General features: G+C 43.6%; 1 protein-coding gene and 1 long non-coding RNA gene across 4 annotated transcripts in view; both read right to left on the bottom strand.

Annotated features, from left to right (window-relative positions):
* Nucleotides 1-21,250, bottom strand: part of gse1 (Gse1 coiled-coil protein) — a 604,225-nt gene that overhangs the window by 249,215 nt on the left and 333,760 nt on the right. The window lies entirely within an intron of this gene.
* The window catches only part of LOC121279644, a 62,294-nt gene continuing 43,566 nt past the window's right edge, over nt 2,523-21,250 (bottom strand). Inside the window, exon 3 of the long non-coding RNA XR_005943455.1 lies at nt 2,523-3,719. This is a non-coding gene — a long non-coding RNA (uncharacterized LOC121279644). The remainder of the gene's footprint in view (nt 3,720-21,250) is intronic.

Raw genomic sequence — 21,250 nt, forward strand, 5'->3', positions numbered from 1 at the left:
ATACCTGACTAACTTCCCTTTAAATGCATCTATACTGAATGCCTCAACCACTCCCTGCTCTAATGAGTTCCACATTCTCACCACTCATGGGTAAAGAAGTTTCTCTTCTGGAATTCCCTATTAGATTTCTTGGTGGCTATCTTATATTAATGGCCCACCCCTCCTTAAGCTCTTCCCCACAGGAAGAATCATTCGCTCTGTGTCCACTCTATCAGAACCTTGCAGAATTTTAAAGACCTCTATTTGGTGTTATATGATTTGTCCATTATGACATTGCTGTTTGTTGTCCGCAGATTGGCTGCCACATTTCCTACATTGTGACTACACTTCGAAAAGCTGTAAAGCAATTCAGGATGCCTGGAAACTCCTGACTGGGGAGGAGGGAGAGATAGGACTGTTTTGATCTTCATTTTAAAACACAGCGAGACAATCTTTTCGAGCAGACACGATTGTATTGACACATTATAATATTATGACATCCCTATTTAAAGTCTTCCTGAGCACATCTCTGCCATCCTAATATTTCTGAGCAGCAGTTATGTAACAGAAGTGTGTGTCAGGCAAAAATAATTCAGAATTCAGGAGCAGTCAAGTGCACTGCATAAATTGGGGAGCAGAGAAGGACTGTAATCCAAGGATCTAAAGGCACTGAACCCATCCGTGTTTATACTTAAAGAAAAGAAATCGCCTGCTAGGGTCACAATAGGAATCTGGGCCATCTCAGATGTGCCCTCAAGCCATCTGCAAAGGGTGAAAGTCGTCTCGTTGAGGCAGGCACTATTTTCAGTCCCAGTGACCTGGCAATTCATCAAAGAAAGGAAGGGAAAAAAAGACCAGATGTCCCTCATAAAAAATAAAGCGCTGCTTATTTCCCCCTTTTGCTGTCCCATCCACAAAAGGAGGGAGGAGGCTCCATTTTGACCCTGTCATTCTGCATGCACGCAGCCAGGGGTTCGGAGAGAGCCCTCAACAAGAGTAGCTGCCAGCACTCTGCACCTACAGCACACCCCGGCTTAAAAAAAATTGCTAGAGAGGACCCTCAGACAACTGCCTCATCTCATTAATCTTGATGAGTTTCTGCTGAATGCTCTTCCACGGGCTTTCAAACTGTTCACTAATTGCAATTAATCACTTGCCGAAACAGATGTCAGGAACAATGGAATTTGGAAGACTGGAGGCTTGATAAAGCTGTCAGCCCAGGGTTGGTGTGTGTACGTGTGGCTCCTCCTGCCAAGAGGGCAGTGCAACACCTTCTCGATTCCATTTGTTCGGAATATGAGTTTGACCCCCTTTTCGACAAGTGAAAACAGCTGTCAGGTTGCAACTCCAAAAAGTGGATCAAATTAGAAAGAAATGCGCATCATCAAATATTTAAGAACCCGCTCGCTCTTAACCACTTTACAGCTCTGGTTCTCGATTGACTAAAATGTTCCTTCCAGGCACAAGAAACGCCAACACAATATATACAAGAGCTGATCTCTTTTCAGCAACCCCACCCCCACACATCTCCACTGACCCTCACCAACTTTTAATACCTTAAAAGTCTGTTGAATTTCCTACACTTCGGATCATCCTCCGAGCTGAAATATTTACGGAGCGTGGATATTCAGTAACTGGAATATTGTTTTTTTTTATTTATGGGGCTGCATCTGGTGGAGACTTACTGCTCATCACCTGTAGTGACAGCTGCCAGACAGAAGCTTGAACAAAACTCATCAAAATCAGGAAGGAATGGGACTGCAAAGTGTTTCTACTTCCTACTTTGGTTAAAAAAGGTCACCTCGATTATGTGTCTTTACAGCGTCATTTGGAAGTAAAATGCTCATTTGCTTTTTTAGGTTGTTTTTTTTAAAAAAAAAGCAGTTTATGGTTAAGTGAGGCAGGTGCTCACAGGCAGTTGTTGGCAATAATTACTCCTAGATTAGATGGTGCAATCTCTTTAGAGAGCAGTGAGAATTATGCAATCTTAAAGATTCAACAGTGTCATCTGACTATCCTGACACAAAGACTTTGGGGTATATTTTGTCTTTATGTGATGGGGGTTAGCAAGTCTGCAGCCCATTTTAAATCTCTCCTGATTTTATGCATCCATTGAAGTGTGTAAAAAACGCACAATTTAAGGCAACAATTGCTTCTATTTACACTGAACGGATGCTCCAGACCCGTTCACTGACCAGCTACCATGTATACTTGTGTACAAGTTAAATTTTTGAGACCAATGTTTTAGGTCAAAGGTCATGGGGTCAACTTTTACACAGGTAATGTTTCTTTTTATTCTTTCACGGGATGCGGGTGTCACTGGCTAGGTCAGCATTTATATTGCCCATCCCCAGTTGCCCTTGAGAAGGTGAAGTGAGCTGCCTTCTTGAACCGCTGCAGGTGCACCCACAGTGCTGAAGGGTTGACATATATGCTTGGTTTGGGCTCAAATGAAATGCAAAAATGATTCACAATGGAATAAAGTAAAAACCAACAACACTAAAGAATTCATATTAATGATCTAACATTTATTTATTTTATAACATTACAAACTACATACATTTCATCAATATTAATTATCTAACAGTTACTCATTTAATTACCAGTATTAATTTTCAATAGTTTTTATACATTGGCAATTACATCGAATCATTAACATCTCCAGGATTACGCTTTGGCTTTGATGCCTGAAAAACTAGGCTCGACTTTTACACAAAGTATATGAAGAATTACGCTTTTTAGGCCAAAAATCATGGGGTCAACTTTTACATTAGAGTGACTTTTACATGAGTACATTTGGTAATTAAGTGACCCTATGCCTTTCCTCAGACAGCTCCGCTGGGAAATGCAACAATGTCTGTGTGTGTGCGTCTGTGTGTCTGCGTGGAATGAGGACCACACCTTTCAGGTAAGTTGCCCAAGTTTGATCCTTCACCTATGTCCAGTTAGCAGCATTGGGCTATTGTGGTAAAAAAAAAATGACCACTTTGCAGCCTGAGAGATTCAAGCAAGCAAAGGTTTAATTCAAGCACTTGCAAGGGAGAGAGATAAACCTCAGCCAGCCAAGGAGCCTCTCTCAAAGCTACAGTGTTTACAGCACATATTTATTGTCCTTATCTTCCTATATTTCATTATAATGTGTCTCATTAATTTCTTAACTAACCATACTATTCCTGCAGCGGATATTCCCATTATCTCAACCCTCAGCCTTGGGTATGGCCTTCAGTTCCCCCTCATCGCCTTCTTCTGTATAATAATGAATAGTCTTTTTATACAGGCTGTTAAGGCAGTAATTGCTAATCACTAAGACCATACCCCCATAGTCACTTTGGTCAAGTATCCCATCATGCCTACAGTATTGGCTACATTTCCCATAATGCTTAGAAAGAGCTCATAGCTACATTTGTCTATCCTAAAGCTATTAATGCACATTTTAATATCAACAAATATGAACACATTTCAATTATCCCACTTCAGGGCCTTGACCCGTGCTCTGTGCTGAGTTAACCAATCTCATGCAAGGTGGCAGGCAGCAGGACTGCAGCGAGAGGAGAATGATTCTTGCTCCCGGTCACTATCTCATGACCTACGCTGGAGGCATTTGCATGTAGAAGTCAGATGATGCTCCTGCCTGCCAGTCAAATATGTCTCCAACACTCACGGTTAAAGCTTGTCCGTGGTCACTTGGGCAAGGTAATGCTGGACAATCAGCATCTGTGTAACCCAACAAGAGTCAACGGCTTCAGGAGAGGGGGGTAAGAAATGCCCAATTATAATACAAAGAAAATATCATTAGCAGATCACTGAATTATCCCTAAAAAGAAATTTTATGTATTTTAATCCTTTACTTAAATTAGACAACATTAAAAATCTTAAATTTAAAAGCAGGTTTCTGAGCTTTTTTATTTCCAAGGCCATGTGAAGTATCAGTTAATCATCATCGCCCACTCAGCTAGCTGTGTGAACAGTTTTCAGTGCAACTCTGCAGGGAATTTTAATCCCAATTCACAAACCTCATGCAACTAAATATTACAATTACCCACAGAAAGAAATGACATTCTTCATTAAAACCATATAAAGAATCACTGTCACATGCTTTACCTTCATGAGAACGATAATTAAACTATTTCTTAATGTGCTGCAGTACAAATTGTTTTTTTGTGTATATATAAAATCCAATAACATAGATACCTTTAGGGTTTCACCTAGCTCAGGGATTCCATTTGGGGTTATACAGAGTATAGGATTATGTTCCTTCACAGCTATACCAGTCCCACCCTACCCCCACCAAGTGTAATTTGACTCCTACTTACCAGTTTGTGATCACAGAGCTACTATACAGATGGCTTCTCCTGATCCTTCAGGGACATATTTTGGAATACTGTACATGGGAAATTGCTTTTTATTACACTGAATATTTTTTTGGAAAAACACAGGCAATTAGGAGTCCCACAAACTTCTTTGGGCCCTTTTCCACTGAGCTGGTGCACATTTATCACACCCTTGGATTGTCTCAAATATTTACTGCTCTTTAGTCAATTGTTCCCATTACACCATTGACTGCTGCCCTGGACGAGCAATTGTCAGCAGAACTCGCAATTCAACCTCATTTTAAGGCCATCCCTAAATAAGCAACCTCGTTTCATCAACAAAAAAAGAAACACATAGTTATTTAATGACTCACACACCCAAATTATTTAGTATCAAACAGAATAAAGGGCTTATGAGAAAACGAGACTGATAGTATGGCTAAAAGCAATTGAAAACCTCAGCCAGCCCAGGTGCCTGCACCCATATGTCACAAAGCCTTCACTCTCTAAAGAGTCATAAGGGTTACAGCCCAGTGTCACTTTCACATTAAAAGACACAGGTGCAGTTTAAAAAAAAGTCAGGGAAATAAATGGAAAAAGGCAATGCAGAGTTTCCTGTGGATGACCATTTCCCTCCTGTATAGAGGCTCCCACTGTAACAGCAAAGGTGCAATTAACTTCACTGGGTAAGCAATGCAAATTGGCTTGCCTTTTATATTTTAATAAAACAGTTGGGTTCACCTTAAAGCCACCACAACAACAACAACTTATATTTAGAAAGCACCTTTCACATAATGAAGGCCTTCACAGGAGCATTATAAAACAAAACATGACGCCGCGAAATAGGAGTAGAAGTAGGCCATTCAGCCCCGAATCTGCTCTGCCATTCAATAAGATCATGGCTGCTCTGCTTGTGTTTCGAGTTCTATATTCTCATCAAATCCCAATAACCTTTGATTACCTTCCCCAACAAGAATATATATATAAGCCTTAACAATATTCAGTGACCCCGGTTCCACTGCCTTCTGAGGCAGAGAGTTTCAAACCCACTGAGAGAAAAAAATTCCCCTCCTCTCTATCCTAAAAGGATGGCCGCTAATTTTAAAACAGCGCCCCCTAGTTCCGGACTCACACACAAGAGGAAACATCCTTTCCGCATCCACCTTGTCAAGACCATTCAGGATCTTATATACTTCAATCAAGTCACCCCTCGCTCTTCTAAACTCCAGTGGATACAAGCCACTGGAGTTACACTAAGTCACGTCAGGAGGTATTAGCTCAGTTTGTCATTGTGATAGATTTTAACCAGCGTCTTAAAAGTGGAAAGTGAGGTGGAGAGGTTTAGGGAGGAAATTCCAGAGATTGGGGCCTACAGGCAACTGAAGACACAGCCACCAATGTTGGAGCAATTATAACTGGGGATGCACAGGAGGCCAGAATTGGAGGAGTGCAAGTATGTTAGAGGTTTGTGGGGCTGGAGGAGATTACAGAGGCAGGGAAGGGAAAGGCCACGAAGGGATTTGAAAACAAGGATGAGAATTTTAACATCGAACCATTGCTTGATTGGGGGCGAGTTTAGATCAGTGAGCACAGGGGTGATAGGGGAACATGACTTGCTGTGAGTTAAGACATGGGCAGCAGAGCTTTGGGTGAGCTCTAGTTTACTAAAAGTAGAATGTGGGGGGCAGGCAGCAGTGAATTGGTATAGTCGAGTCTAGAGGTAATGAAAGCATGAATGAGAGTAAAACAAATGGGTTCATCTTAAAATCACAACTGGTTTGTTCCATTCTTTGCCAGTTCAGAGAAGGGTTCTAATGGGTATGGAGCCTTGGATTTGAGTGGAATGGTGTGCCACTCTGGTTATGTCCAGAGGGCTTGCAAGATCCAGACTGTGCCTGCAATGGTGCACTAATGAGCTTGTGTTTCAACCAGACACCTGTGATCAGAGCTGAGATAACTCGAATATTAAAAAAAGCCAATAGTTCAACATAAGTTGACTGGAGGTTGAACATCACCAAGTTGTACATGTACAGCAAGTAGTGTGATAATGACAGCTATTCCCACACTTGCATGGGTCATTTCAGACATCTCTTGGAAAGGAACACGAGTTAAAAGGACCATATCACAAAAGGAAAAGAAAACTTTGCCTTGTGTTTCATTTGAAGTGCCAAAATGCTTCAGTCCAATAACTGAAACCTTAAATTCAGACAGCAAAACGACAATCACGCAGCACCCAACTATGAAGTACATCAACTAGTTGGACCTTACTTGCTCGAATGTCATGCCCCTAAATTTTCTAGAGGCCAAAGATAACACTGTGGAACCTGGTTTACAAAACTGGCATATGATAATGAGGCCCACACATGCTGGTTCTGTCTTGCTTTCAAGTCTCAAAATGCCTGTCACAAAACTGGTGCACCAAGAATTGGAAGCCCTGTGCTACTTACAGACTTGCGAAATTTACCTCGGAGACCCAAAGTCACAAATGACAGGCTATAACAGGAGAAAAACCAAAAAGAGCCCAGGCTCATTCGACAGCACTTTCCAAACCCATGACCTCTGCCATCTAGAAGGACAAGGGCAGCAAATACATGGGAATCTCCCCTCCAGGCCATCCTGACCTGGAACATTCCATCATGTGTTGCTGTGTCAAAATCCTGGAACTCCCTTCGTTAACAGCAGTGTGGATGCACCACGTGGACAGCAACAGTTCATGCCCCCTTCTTCAGGACAATTAGAGGTAGACAACAAATGCTGGCCTTGCCAGAGATGTTCCCATCCCATGAACAAATGAAAAATATTATCTCAATGCAATCTCTCAAATCATCCCCCATCCCTTAGGCAGACTATCATCATAAGGTGACAAAAAAATTACTTCTGGCATTTTTTTTTAACGCAAACTATAAATCTGCAATTAATATCAAGGAGCGCATACAAATCTTCCACGTAGCAGCTGGGCTCCCAGGTATCGGTTATTTATCTGCTCTGCCTAAAATGTTCCCTTCCAGTTACGTGAGTGCAATGATTCCTGCTCGTACTTGCAAAACACTAAATTGTCACTACTTGCTTCAGCTTTGTCCTATTGTACAATGTGCAGTCGGTACATTAACTGTCTCTCTCAGGCAACTGAGGTTAAAGAATTTTCCAGACCGTATTTAATACTGACACCAGAGGGCAGTTGATCTTTAATGAAGTGAATAGCCACTGTCAGGTAGATTGTAAATATTATGGGGGCTATCAGACAGCCTTGCTTGACCCTGGTCTGGATTTTGAAGGTGTATGTTCCAGATCTCCCACTCAAGACGGTCATATCATCATGAAGCAATTGCAGGATTGTGATGAAGTTTCTTGGACATCCAATCCACAAAGGTTCGCGACTTACAGAGTCAGATGCTCAAAGAATAGAGTACTTGGCAACTGGCATCCAATACCACCTTGCAGAGATGCCATCAAGCATTCTCAAGACCTTGGATATGTCATAGGTAACAGGAAGCACAGATACCCTGCAGCATTTAACTCGCTTTTCTTGTCGTGTGTTACAGCCTCCTAATCCTCAAAGTGCCCCCAACTACTTCCAGCTGAACATCCTTCTTTCCGTGTCCTGCTGGAGCACAACTTCAAGCGCTCCCAGCTGAAAATCTCTGTCGATCCCAAGTGGACAATGTGCAATCTGGGATCAAATCATAGCCCTGGCAAAAGAAAGAGTGACCCAGCCTGTCTGGGTGCCATACAGTCTGCACCATTGATTACAGATTTATATGTCTTAGGTCCTGTGTGTTCAATTCTTTTATAATCTGGAATGTAAACTTTAAACTGCCGATAAAACATTGTGTGTCAGGACAAGGAACCACTCACGCTTTTATTTTCACTATCTCTCCATCTAAAAAGTTAATCTGCGTTTAATACAATCAACACGTTAAAGGGTGAGTACTTGCCGGCTAAAATAAAATTCACCGCAAACAAATTGGAAGTGAAATTGTAAACCCAAGCGCATGGTGATGCATGCGGTACAGAAAGTGTGTTATTTGTGAGTCCCACTGTGGAATTATCATTAAAAACAGAACAGGCAGTATCAAGAAAAAAAACAAAAAGGGAACTTGCAGCTCTAACAAGAGCTCTGTGGTGTGCAGCGCTGAGCAGAGCAAGGGAGTAGTATCCTATTTCATGGCATTTTAAAAGTCTCTTGTCACGAGTTCACTGAACTGATAACTGATCCTTCATGTGGATTTATGTCAACTGTATATCTTTTTTTTCGGTAAGTCACGGTCCCAGTTCAGTAAATAACAGGCAATCCTTCCAGTGTTGCTGGCCTGCCGATAAAACTGTCACCATGAAGCTTGTAGCAAGCGCCTTAAACACACTGATACAACCCATTAAACTATCGGCTTTCAGCCTGGATTTGTCTCCCTCTGTTTAGTTTGTTGGCACTTTTATTTGTCGTTGCGGTTAAGGAATGCAATCATATATACACACATGCACACACACACATCTGGAAGGAAGAAGCCAGCATCGTTCAGTACTTTACTCCTCAAATCACTTTGTCGTCAATGAGGCATTGTCCTGAGGCATTATCTCAAACGAGAGCATGACAGATGATGGCTAGCCTGCAGTTTGTGGGATTAAGGAACAGGGCAAGATCAGCATTACATCAGCTGACGATGATTTGACAAGCGTCCCCGACACATAGACACACACACCCACACACCAATGCACACCCACGTACAAACACACACCCACGCACAAACGCATACCCATACACAAACGCATACCCACACACAAATGCATACCCACACACAAACGCATACCCACACTCAAACACATACCCACACTCAAACATATACCCACACACAAATGCATACCCACACACAAACACACACCCACGCACAAACACATACCCACGCACAAACACATACCCACACACAAACACATACCCACGCACAAACGCATACCCACGTACAAACGCACATCCACACAAAAACACCCTTTTAAAAAATTAATTCACGGGATGTGGCGTCACTGGCTGGGCCAGCATTTTTGCCTATCCCTAATTGCCCTTGAGGAGGCAGTGGTGAGCTGCCTTCTTAAACCGCTACAGTCCATGTGGTATAGATACGCCCAAAGTGCTGATAGGAAGGGGGTTCCAGGATTTTGACCCAGCGACAGTGAAGGAATGGCGATATATTTCCAAGTCAGGTTAGTGAGTGGCTTGGAGAGGAACTTCTAGGTGGTGGTGTTCCAATCTATCTGCTGCCCTTGTCCTTCTAGATTCCAGCAGTCATGGGTTTGGAAGATGCTATCTAAGGAGCCTTGGTGACTGCCTGCAGTGCATCTTGTAGATGGTACACACTGCTGCTACTGTGCGTCGGTGGTGGAGGGAATGAATGTTTGTGGATGTGGTGCCAATCAAGTGGGCTGCTTTATCCTGGATGGTGTCGAGCTTCTTGAGTGTTGTTGGGTCTGCACTCCTGACTTGTGCCTTGCAGATGGTGGGCAGGCTTTGGGGAGTCAGGGTGTAAGTTACTCGCCACAAGATTTCTAGGCTCTGACCTGCTCTTGTAGCCACAGTATTTAAGTGGCTGGTCCAGTTCACTTTCTGGTCACTGGTAACCCACAGGATGTTGATGGTGGGGGATTCACTAATGGTAATGCCATTGAATGTCAACGGGCGATGGTTAAATTCTCTCTTATTGGAATTGGTCATTACCTGGCACTTGTGTTATTTACCACTTGTCAGCCCAAGCCTGGATTTTGTCCAGATTTTGCTGCAATTGGACATGGACTGCTTCAGCATTTGAGGAGTTGCGAATGGTGCTGAACATTGTGCAATCATCAGCGAACATCCCCACTTCTGACCTTTTGATGGAAGGAAGTTTATTGATGAAGCAGCTGAAGATGTTTTAGCCTAGGAGACACACACATACACACACATAAACACACACACACGCACACACACACACACACATACACACACACAGACACACACACACACACAGAGACACACACACACACACACACACATACACACAAATACACACACAAATACACACACACACACATACACACACACACACACACACATACAGACACAGCGTCCAGAACCGCCAGTCATTAATCACCAGGACTGAAAACTGCTGCTCAGCTTCGTGACAATAGATATAGCGCTCTAAATTTCTCTTCACAGGTGACCCCTGGCCTCAGGGTCACTTTGCAATGTCAGGAAAAACAGCCTTGCCTTTGAACTAGTCAAGGTCACCCAGGTCAGCACATTACGGCTATAAAGACAGGAATTTATCACCCAGACTGTCGAGGGACCAGATTTCATTATTAATAGTAAAGGATGACACTGGCTGTCCCACTATGATTGTATGTATTCTGAAGAGCTTCAACTGAAGGCATGTATATTACTGCATAGTCTTTCTTCTTACAAAAAAATGTCCATTTATTATATTCCCAATGTATTATTAGCTGGTACTGTACTGAGCATGGTGCAGAACAGCTCCAATACCAACTGGCCCAAGTGGGATGGGGCAATGTGGGTCCTTACAGGGGATAAGCTTCCAAATTCCACAAATTGTTTCCTTATTTGTTCAGGCAAAAGTCCCAGAGGCTGAAACAATGAAAGGTGGAATGGGAGGATATTCACCCATGAGGTAGTTCTGCCCACCAGGGTCATTCTGAGGCTCTTGACAAGATTACAGAAGTTCTGCTTTGATACTCCCATGTGTAAGCCTTGTCAATGAATGCCAAACTGGCAGTTCAACAATGGGAGGGCATCACAGCTGATCCTGTCTTGTCCTTGACCAACGTCCACACAGGCTTTGCTGTTTTTTTCCTATCCCGACCTTTGGGGTTCCAAGATAGAATGCTGTTGGTTCAAGCCCCAACTCCAAAGATGTGAGCACATAATCAAAGCCAACACTTCAGCGCTATGTGGAGGGAGTGCTGCACTGTCAGTGATGTCATCTTTTGGAGGAGACATAAAACTGAGAACCTATCTGCTTCCTTGGGTGGAAGTGAAGGATGGCACAATTCAAAGAGCAGGGGGGTTCTTGTGGAGTCCACCAAATTTATCCCTCAATCAACATCACAAAAACAAGTTATCTGTTCACTATGAGGTTGCAGTTCATGGGAGCTTGCTGTGCACAAATTGGCTGCCACATTTTGCATATTGTCACAGTGACTACACTTCAAAAGCACTTCATTGGCTGTAAAGAGCATCAGACAGTGCAAGGATGTGAAAGGCGCTATATAAATGCAATACTATTGTTGAAAAGAGAGACATGATGCCAAAGCTTTTCATCTTCCACTCACCTGGACAAACGCAAGAATGCCAAATTTCAAACGATCACAACAACTCATATTACAGGAGAAAAGTGTGCTTTGTTGGCAAGTTGATGCTGATCGGCTGAGGAGTTACCAAGGAGAAAGCGACGGGGAACTATGGGCTCCCCAAACTCCTGGCTAATTCAAAAAAGGCTCAAGGCTTGAACATATTCCTTTCGTTTTCGGGAGAATGGGTCCCTATGGATGAATGGCTGTCACTTCTAGCAAGTGTAAATGAGCCGCACTACAAGCTCGACTGGTTATCTTAAACTGGTTGTTAGCTATTAGCGCACTCAGGATTGTTCAGCAAGTGCTGCCCAATTTGCGGAATCACATCCCAACAGTAGACATTTAATTTTGAGTTTTGTAATGCTTGGGTTGTTGAGTACGGTCTGTACTCTGCTTATTATGAACAAACTGAAGTAACATGCTGTTTGATTTGATCAGCCAGTCACTGGGCCTTATGGGCTACGTACCTAGCATCAGACTGGCAATGAAATTCATACATGATGCTTCTGAATTGTGCGGTAGGCAGAATGCCTTTTTGGACTGATGGCAACACCCTAGTAATGGAAAATACCACTCACATAGTCACTGCATAGCTGCAGCGTGAAACAATTTGCTTAACCTGTTGTTCAAGTTTTCCAGAAACTTTGCCTTTCCAGGATAATTTGAGGTAAATAGGGCTACCACACGTTATGCAACATTGATGTATGAGCTTCAGTGCCGGTGTGATGCCAGGTATGTCGGGAAACAACTTAGGGGGAGGCAGTGGCATAGTGGTATTGACACTGGACTGGTATTCCAGAGAGCCAGAGTAATGCTCTGGGGTACTTGGGTTTGAATCCCACCACATCAGATGGTGAAATTTGAATTCAATAAACATCTGGAATTAGGAGTTTGATGATAACCATGAAACGATTGTTGCAAAAACCCAGCTGGCTCACTAATGTCCTTTAGGGAAGGAAAGGTCTGGCTTACATGTGACTCCAGACCCACAGCAATGGGGTTGACTTTTAAAAATGCCCCCTGCACAAAGGGCAATTAGGGATGGGCAATAAGTGCTGGCCTAGCCAGTGACGAACACACTCCATAAACGAAAAAAAAAAACTTAGGCAAGTAGCCTGACATTACAGTGTTGGAGGTGTGACACTATTAACCTGTGGAATGATGACACACACAGTTGCTTTTATGGTAGATTGCTGCATTTAAGCATAAGATGAGCCCATTTTTTCATGCCCAAAAATCATGTTTTTGTGTATAAGTTGAACCCCCTTTTCAGCCATGGCATCCTATACTCGCATTAGCAGTCAGCCTCAATTTTTCAGCCACAAATGGGTTTTTTACTTACGGGTACCTTATAACATGGGCACAAGAGATGAAGCAGGTGACGCAGGCAGTGTGGCGAAAGTGCGCTGGGGTTTAACACACACCCACACAGAGTAGACCCCTTGTGCCAAACGACAAAGATGGCGACCAACCGCACCAGCGGTTCATTCTACACTCAGCGTATAAGCCGACCCTCGTTTTTGGAGGGATTTTTCGAGGCTTCGAAGGTTGACTTACACCCCGACGTCTATGGTATGTAATGTTGATCTTTTAATTCCGATTCTGCAGCCCAGTGCCCATGAAGCAGCTCCCACTTTTTTTTTTAAATGCTGCTGCATCTGGCGCCTCATTTTCAGCTCCAGAATCCTGAGGCCAGTGTGGATCTAGGATCCTGCTACTGGGACCAGGGTACTCAAGGTAGCAGGATTAAAAACTAGGATGAGGGAATGGTGGGACAGCAGTCATAAGGGAAGTGATCATGAGGCAAGGCCAAAGAACGCTGGAAAAACTCAGTAGGAGAGGGAAACAGAGTTAACGTTTCAGAAAATAATAGTAAAAAAAGATAGAAACGTAAGAGTTTTTAAGCCCATGGAAGGAAGAGGGGACAGGAAGAACGAAGGAAAAGGTGTGTGATAGGCTGCAGGGCAGGGGAGATTAAATAACAACAGAATTTGCGATGCAACAGCCAAACAGTGTGTTTTTTTACAAAAACAGAATTACCTGGAAAAACTCAGCAGGTCTGGCAGCATCGGCGGAGAAGAAAAGAGTTGACGTTTCGAGTCCTCATGACCCTTCGACAGAACTTGAGTGAATCCAAGAAAGGGGTGAAATATAAGCTGGTTTAAGGTGTGTGTGTGTGTGTGTGTGTGTGTGGGGGGGCGGGTTTGGGTGGGGAGAGAGAAGTGGAGGGGGTTGGTGTGGTTGTAGGGACAAACAAGCAGTGATAGAAGCAGATCATCAAAAGATGTTACAGAAAACAGAACAAAAGAACACAGGTGTTAAAGTTGGTGATATTATCTAAACGAATGTGCTAATTAAGAATGGATGGTAGGGCACTCAAGGTATAGCTCTAGTCGGGGTGGGGGGAGCATAAAAGATTTTAAAATATTTTTAAATAATTCTGTTTTTGTTTTGGATTTCCAGCATCCGCAGTTTTTTTTGTTTTTATTTCAGTGTGTTTTTTTTATTATTCCCAGCATGGCCAGCATTCGTTGCCCATCCATATTGGCCTCGAATTGAGTGGCTTGTTAGATTATTTCAGAGGGCAGTTAAGAGCCAATCACTTTGCTGTGGGTCTGGAGTCACATGTAGGCCATGATTTCGATCATGAACTCTCTCCTTCATCCCCACCCCCTTTCCGATTTCCACCTCCTCCCTTTTTTTCCAATAATTTATATAGATTTTTCTTTTCCCCCACCCCACCCTCACTAGGACTATCTGTACCTTGCTTGTCCTGCTTTCTACCCTTAATTAGCACATTCCTCAGATAATATCACCACCTTCAACACCTCTTTGTCCTTTTGTCTGTGACATCTTTTGGTTATCTCCACCTATCACTGGCCCCCTATCCAGCTCTACTTGTCCCACCCCCCCCTTAAACCAGTTTATATTTCACCTTTCTTCTATTTTTACTTAGTTCTGTCGAAGGGTCATGAGGACTTGAAACGTCAACTCTTTTCTTCTCCGCCGATGCTGCCAGACCTGCTGAGTTTTTCCAGGTAATTCTGTTTTTGTTTTGGATTTCCAGCATCCACAGTTTTTTTGTTTTTATTAGATACAAATGTTGCTGGGCTAGTAATCCAGGGGCCTAGACTAATGCTTTGGGGGTATGGGTGCAAACCCCACCATAGCAATTAATAAAATCTGGAATTGAAAGCTAGTGACCATGAAACTATCCTCAACTGTCATAAAAAAACAATCTGGTTTATTAATACCAGTCTGGCCTACATGTATAAAACAAAAACAAAAATACCTGGAAAAACTCAGCAGGTCTGACAGCATCTGCGGAGAGGAACACAGTTAACGTTTCAAGTCCGTAAGAAGGGTCATGAGGACTCGAAACGTCAATTCTTTTCTTCTCCGCCGATGCTGCCAGACCTGCTGAGTTTTTCCAGGTAATTCTGTTTTTGTTTTGTATCTAATATTTGTGTGGGTGATACATGTGAGTGAAATGTTGCATCATTTCGGGGTAAGTGTGCGATAATAAATAATCTCTATTTTTAAGCTCACAAAAACTTGCTGCCGAATCACTTAATTTGGATGCACTCCAAGGGTAAGACAACACACACCTGTTAAATACCAACTTACTGATCATGGGCAGTAAATATGAACACAAATTCTGTCTGTTCACCAGCAATGCTAACATCCCAAAATATATAATTCGAGAGCCGCCTCATAGATGTCTTTATCTTGGAACCTTTATTCTTCACCAACCTCTGGTGGTTCTACATCTTTGGGGCAATGTCCCACATGCCATCCTTCATCCCATCCTGACCCATCGTTTCCCCTTCCCTCCATCCCACTCAACGGCAGAACCTTCAGCCATCACGGCCCTGCGCTCTGCAATCTCCTTCAGGTCAAAGAGAAAGACTTGCATTTACATAGCGTTTTTCATGACCACCAGACATCACAAAGTGCTTTGCAGCCAATGGAGTACTTTTGAAGTGTAGTCACTGTTAAATGTAGGAAGCACAGCAGATAATTTGTACACAGAAACCTACCACAAACAGCAATGTGATAATGACCAGATCATCTGTTTACATGATGTTGGTTGAGGGATGAATATTGGTCAGAGCACCAGAGATAACGCTCGACCTCTTCTTCAAAATAACGCTGTGGGATCTTGTACATTCACCTGAGCAGGCAAATGGTGTCTCAGTTTAACGTCTCATCCAAAAGATGGCTGCTCTAAGAGCCTCACTGCTGCACTGGAGTGTCAACCTCGATTTTTGTTCCCAAGACCCAGAGTGGGACTTAAACCCTGAACCTTGCGATTCAGAGGCAAAGTGCTACTAACTGAACCACGACTGACACACATGAGCCATTTGACCTCAGTGCATCTTGCGCCCACTTCCTCAATACACGCATCGTTGATCATTTCCCCTAACTCCTGTTCAGTGGTCATTCACCCGCTCCCATTGATGAAATATCTTGGGATGCTTTTCCATGTTAAAGGCAGTTGTCGGTTGAAAATACACAAAACAAATCAGTGCCCTTTAATGTTCCTGAAGGCAGGAAAGTTGATTTAACACAGGAATGTTTTATACTCTTCATTACTACAGCAACTATATTTTAAATGGCTGTAAAATGCTTTGGGGTTTCCTGAGGTCATGCAAGTTGCTGTCTGAAAGCACGTAACCCATTAACTTCAAGTTTAACCTGCTTTGCTAGTGTTCACTTTTGTATTTGAACATACCAGCTACACTGTCCAAACATTTGCCTGTAAAATGACATCCTGCTATTTTACTGTTTATGTTGATAGGAAGATTTCCATATTGGTTTTTTGCATGTCAGTTGGCACAGACCCAAATGGAGTCAAGAGATATTGCAAGCATGAGGACGAACTCTCAAACTTATTGGTCACATGAGTGCCAGGTGCACAGCCAGTGCTCCAAGAGGAGGCCAGTTAGGGTTTTACCTTAACCTCATGATCCTGTTTCTAAGAAACTGTGAACCTACCAACACACCGAGCAGTTTCTAGGGTGGCAAGCCTATTCACGCAGATAGCTCCCCGGAAGGGGTATTTACTCAGCATGGTTTCTCACTACAGTAACAAAGAATTTGCATTTACATAGCACCTTTCGCAACCTCATGATTCCCAAAGCACCTTACAATCAATGGAGTACCGTGGAAGCAAAGGCTCGTACCTTAGAATCATAGGTTGTGAGTTCAAATCCCACTACAAAGACTTGAACACAAAGGTGTAGGCTGACAGCACATTACTGAGGGAGTGCTGCATTCTTGGAGATGCCATCTTTTGGACGAAACACTAAGCCAACGCCTCATCTGCCCTCTCAGAAGAATGTGAAAGATCTCATGATTTCAAAGAAGAGTAGGAATGTTGTTCCTGGTGCTCTAGCCGATATTTATCCTTCAATCAGCATCGCTAAAAAACAGATTATCTGGTCATTACCGCATTGTTGTTTGTGGGATCTTGCTGTGCACAAATAATGGCTGCTCTGTTTTCACATTATAACAGTGACTAAACATGAGAAACATTTCAATGGCTGTTAAGTACTTTGGGACACCCAGTAATCATGAATGGCGCTATATAAAGGCAGGTCTTTCTTTCATCTGTTTGAGTTTGCTGACTGCTGGGATACACAGATGCGGTCAGTAATTGGTTTTTGAAATGTCACTTCGTGCCAGTGCCGATCATATCAATCAGTCCTGTTTCAGTTCCGCTTCGTCAGCTTGTAGAACACAAGGAAAACTCAGGGCGTCAGAGCAAGATTAAAACTCGGAGGCCACAGAGCCAAGATCCTAGTCGTAACCCTTCCTTCCCCCAAAAGGACACCATCCATTTCTTCAATAAAGTAAATCCTAGCATCTCACATGCACCGATTTCTTTATTTACCTTTTTAAGTTTCAAGAAGTTATGCAAGGTGCATCCAAACCTGGAGAGCTTATATATATGTAGGCCTGTTCAATCTGGTGATCTCTAGCCTAGATTTCAGAGAGAAATTTAGAACAGGCCATTTGGCCCATCCAGTCTGTGCTGGTTATAATGCTCCACACGAGTCTGTCCCCGCCCTTCTTTCATCTCACCCTCCTTTTCCTTTTTCCCTCGTGTACTGACCTGGCCTCTCCTTAAATAGATCTGTGCTATTCACTTCCACCACTTCAAAGTTCATGTTTTGGTTTTACCATTAACAGAACCCACTCATAATCGATGGGATTGCTCCAAATCAGAAAATCCAGATGCCAATCTCACATAAGCTCTGGAGAAGAGTCAAACGTTAACTCGGTTTCTCTCTCCACAGATGCTGCCAGACCTGCTGGGTCTTTTCCAGCATTTTCTGCTTTTATTTCACATAAGCTGACATTGGCACTTTGTGCTGCCAACCTGCGATATGATAATGTACCAAAAACAAAGAAAAAAAATGACTTGTATTTATAAAACGCCTTACCATAATCCTCAGGACATTCCAAAGTCCTTTACAGCCAATAGTAAGTGAAAGAAAAGAAAAACTTGCATTTATATAGTGCCCGTTCTGACCTCAGAACATTCCAAAGCCCTCTACAGCCAGTTAAGTATTTTTGAAGTGTAGCCACTGTTGCAATGTGGGAAATGTGGCAGTAAATTTGTGCACAGCAAGGCCCCACACATAACAATAAGATAACTGACCAGATAATATTTTTTGATTGCTGTTGCTCGAGGGATAAACATTGGCTAAAACATAGAGGAGAACTCCCTTGCTCTTCTTCAAAGAATGACCTGGGATTCGATTTTACTTCCAACTGAGGGAAAAATGGGATCTTTGTTTAACCTCTCATTCGGAAGACTGCCCCTCTGACACTGCAGCACTCACTCTGTGTTGCATGAATGGCTGCGATTTTACTCTCAAGTCTCTGGTGCGGAAATTTGAACACACAACCTTCTGACTTAGGAGGCGTGGACACTACCACTGAGCCACAGGTAACACCAGGGCTCAGTGGGAGGCAGACATGTACTGGCTTGGTCAAACTGTGCATGCACCAAACTACTCTCAGCCCACTCCAAAGTTGCCTCGATATCCATTGAGCTGGGAGTCAGACAGCCGGGGTGGTTTAATGGCGGTTAGCAGTCACATGATTGGGAGTCAGACAATTTGGATGGTATTAAGAGGAATAGAAACAAAATACACTTCAAAACATAGGACAGAAAAAACCAACTTAAAAAGATGTTCCTCATTCGTTCAACTTGCTTGACTAATCTACTAATCGGTGACTGAAAAGGAGGCCAGCTACTTCACATTTCCAAATCATTGAACACTTTTCTCAGACAGCAGTGAGTGTGTTCGATTATGCTCTGCTTTGACACTGTAAATTATATATATTTTATTATCATTATAGGTTAGGTCAAAAGAGCTTTTAGTGGACAGCAAACTTTTGACAGTGTGGTAATGGAGCAGATGGGAAATTAGCTTAGCATTCCGCAGGGTGACATCAGAAAGACCTCTCAAATTCACTAACATGACCTTAGTAACTGTCCTGCTTTCTGACACACTGCTCACTGCTCAAGCAGCCCTTTTTCAGGTAACGTGATAAAAGCATGTCCCCAGCTACACCAATTATTAAATCATTCTTCCTTAACACCCGTCAAATTAAGCGGAGGCCCAAACCTGCCAGGAGTAGCATTGATAGGTATTAAACGTTAATGAGATCAAATGGTCGTGGCCTACTCTTTAAAGCGTTCGGGCCTCCATTTATGAACATTTAATTTCCTAGGCCCTGACCTTTTACTCATATATGAATGCCTGCCTCTCTCACAGAGAGAGTGGCTTCTGTCTCTGCAGCTGGTTTATATTAGAAGTAACGGAGCCAGAAAGGCTGAGGGAGCTAAGTGGCAGCTTCAAATAATGTCAGAAACAATCCAAAGTGATCCTCCACAGGGTTTTCGAGCATTAATCTATCTGGTACTAAGAGGCAGAAATGCTGATAGCATCAAACACATTGGAGACAATAAGGAAGGATCAAGCAAACGCAAATAAAATGAAATCTGGTCACAGGCTAAGGGCCATATACACGATGTTGATTTAAGTAATTTGCTTTAAATTTTGCATTAAACTGCAGCTGGTCAGAGCTGCAGCCCACATTAGAACAAAACAAAAGGGGAAGCATGTGCCTGGTTAAGAGCATTTTGTGATTAGCTTAAGGGTGTCACTGGAAGGATTGGCACTGAAAAACAGGGTGAGGCAGCAGACAGGCTGTTCCTGTTGAACAAACCCGAACCTTCCTTCATCCTGGAAGGCTGCTCGACAACGCTCCATCAACTGTACTTGGTTAGCGTGTCTCAGCAGGAAGCTTGTTAAGGCTGATCCCACTGCACACGCCCAGTTAAAGGAGGCAACAACAACAGGTCATTCAGAGCTGCAGCACCTGATCACTAACCAGTGACTCCCAGCCCACAAAGGGCTTGGATGTCGCGGTGATCACAGGGCTCAGCTCAGCCTCAATGCCTCCCACAGCGGAATGGCCTGCTGACACTGTGGGCGGAATCGTCCCAGCTTTTCACGCCGTGTCGTTCCAAACCCGCCGCACTAGTTACGCATTCCTGGGAAACACGCCGTTTCAACGGCAGGCGGGCTCTCATCCGCTCGCCACGCCAGCACCTCGTTGCTTCATCACGCCGGGCGCCATATTTAAAGTCCAGCCACGCGCACACATCTCAGCGCTTCCAGCCCACGACTACTGCAGGGGTGGATGTCCACGAGAGGTAAAAAGACAACAGTCCCCAGGCTTAGTGAAGCGTCACTGAACGCCTTTCGGATGCTGTAGAGACCTGCCACAATGGTGTCCTCTACCCCCCCGCTCTGGCCACAGGGTGGGCAGGGGCGTGACCAACCAGGCTTCTGAGGAGGTGGCAGTAATGACCAGTGCCAATGCTGCACAGGAGAGATTGGCCATCCAATGCAAATAGAGGATGAATGATCTCATCCATGTAGCCAGGGTAAGGCAACCATCTCATCACTCTCAACTCACACACTCAAGCCTATCACACATTCACTGGCATCTCACTCACTGCCAGCTCAAGGGACATCACCACCCATTCTCACACACACACACCCTCACATGTCCATCTCGCCTCATCTCCTCTGGAGACTGCCTCCTTAGCCCTCACCATCTTGAGGCCACTTGTACAGGTCAACATGTGCCCCCCCCACACACCCTGGGATATCTTCCTTCCCCAGTACAGTGCTTGTCCTGCAGTCTCTTCCCTTGCCTCACACCACTCCTTCCCCTTCACCTACTAGCTCTGCAGTCGTTGAAAAGCCACTCACACATGGCTGATCTGGTAGGTAGAGACCTGCTGTGAGCCTCCTAAAAGTGATGTGGTGCTGCCTGTGAAGCCTGGTACTGATGACTGCGAGTGCTGTCCGAAGCAAGGTAGCCAAACAAACCTTGAAGTCCCGAACAAAGTGCAGCCCGCCAGGTACGCATTGCTTATGTTATGATATTGTTGCACTTACAGAGATATGGCTGCAGGGTGACCAAAGATGGGAACTAAACATCCAGGGGTATTCAATATTTAGGAAGGACAGAAAAATAGGGAAAGAAGTTGGGGTAGCACTGTTAGTAAAGGAGGAAATGAATGCAGCAGTGAGGAA

The sequence above is a fragment of the Carcharodon carcharias genome, chromosome 7 (genome assembly GCF_017639515.1).
Source record: "Carcharodon carcharias isolate sCarCar2 chromosome 7, sCarCar2.pri, whole genome shotgun sequence".
Taxonomy (NCBI): domain Eukaryota; kingdom Metazoa; phylum Chordata; class Chondrichthyes; order Lamniformes; family Lamnidae; genus Carcharodon; species Carcharodon carcharias.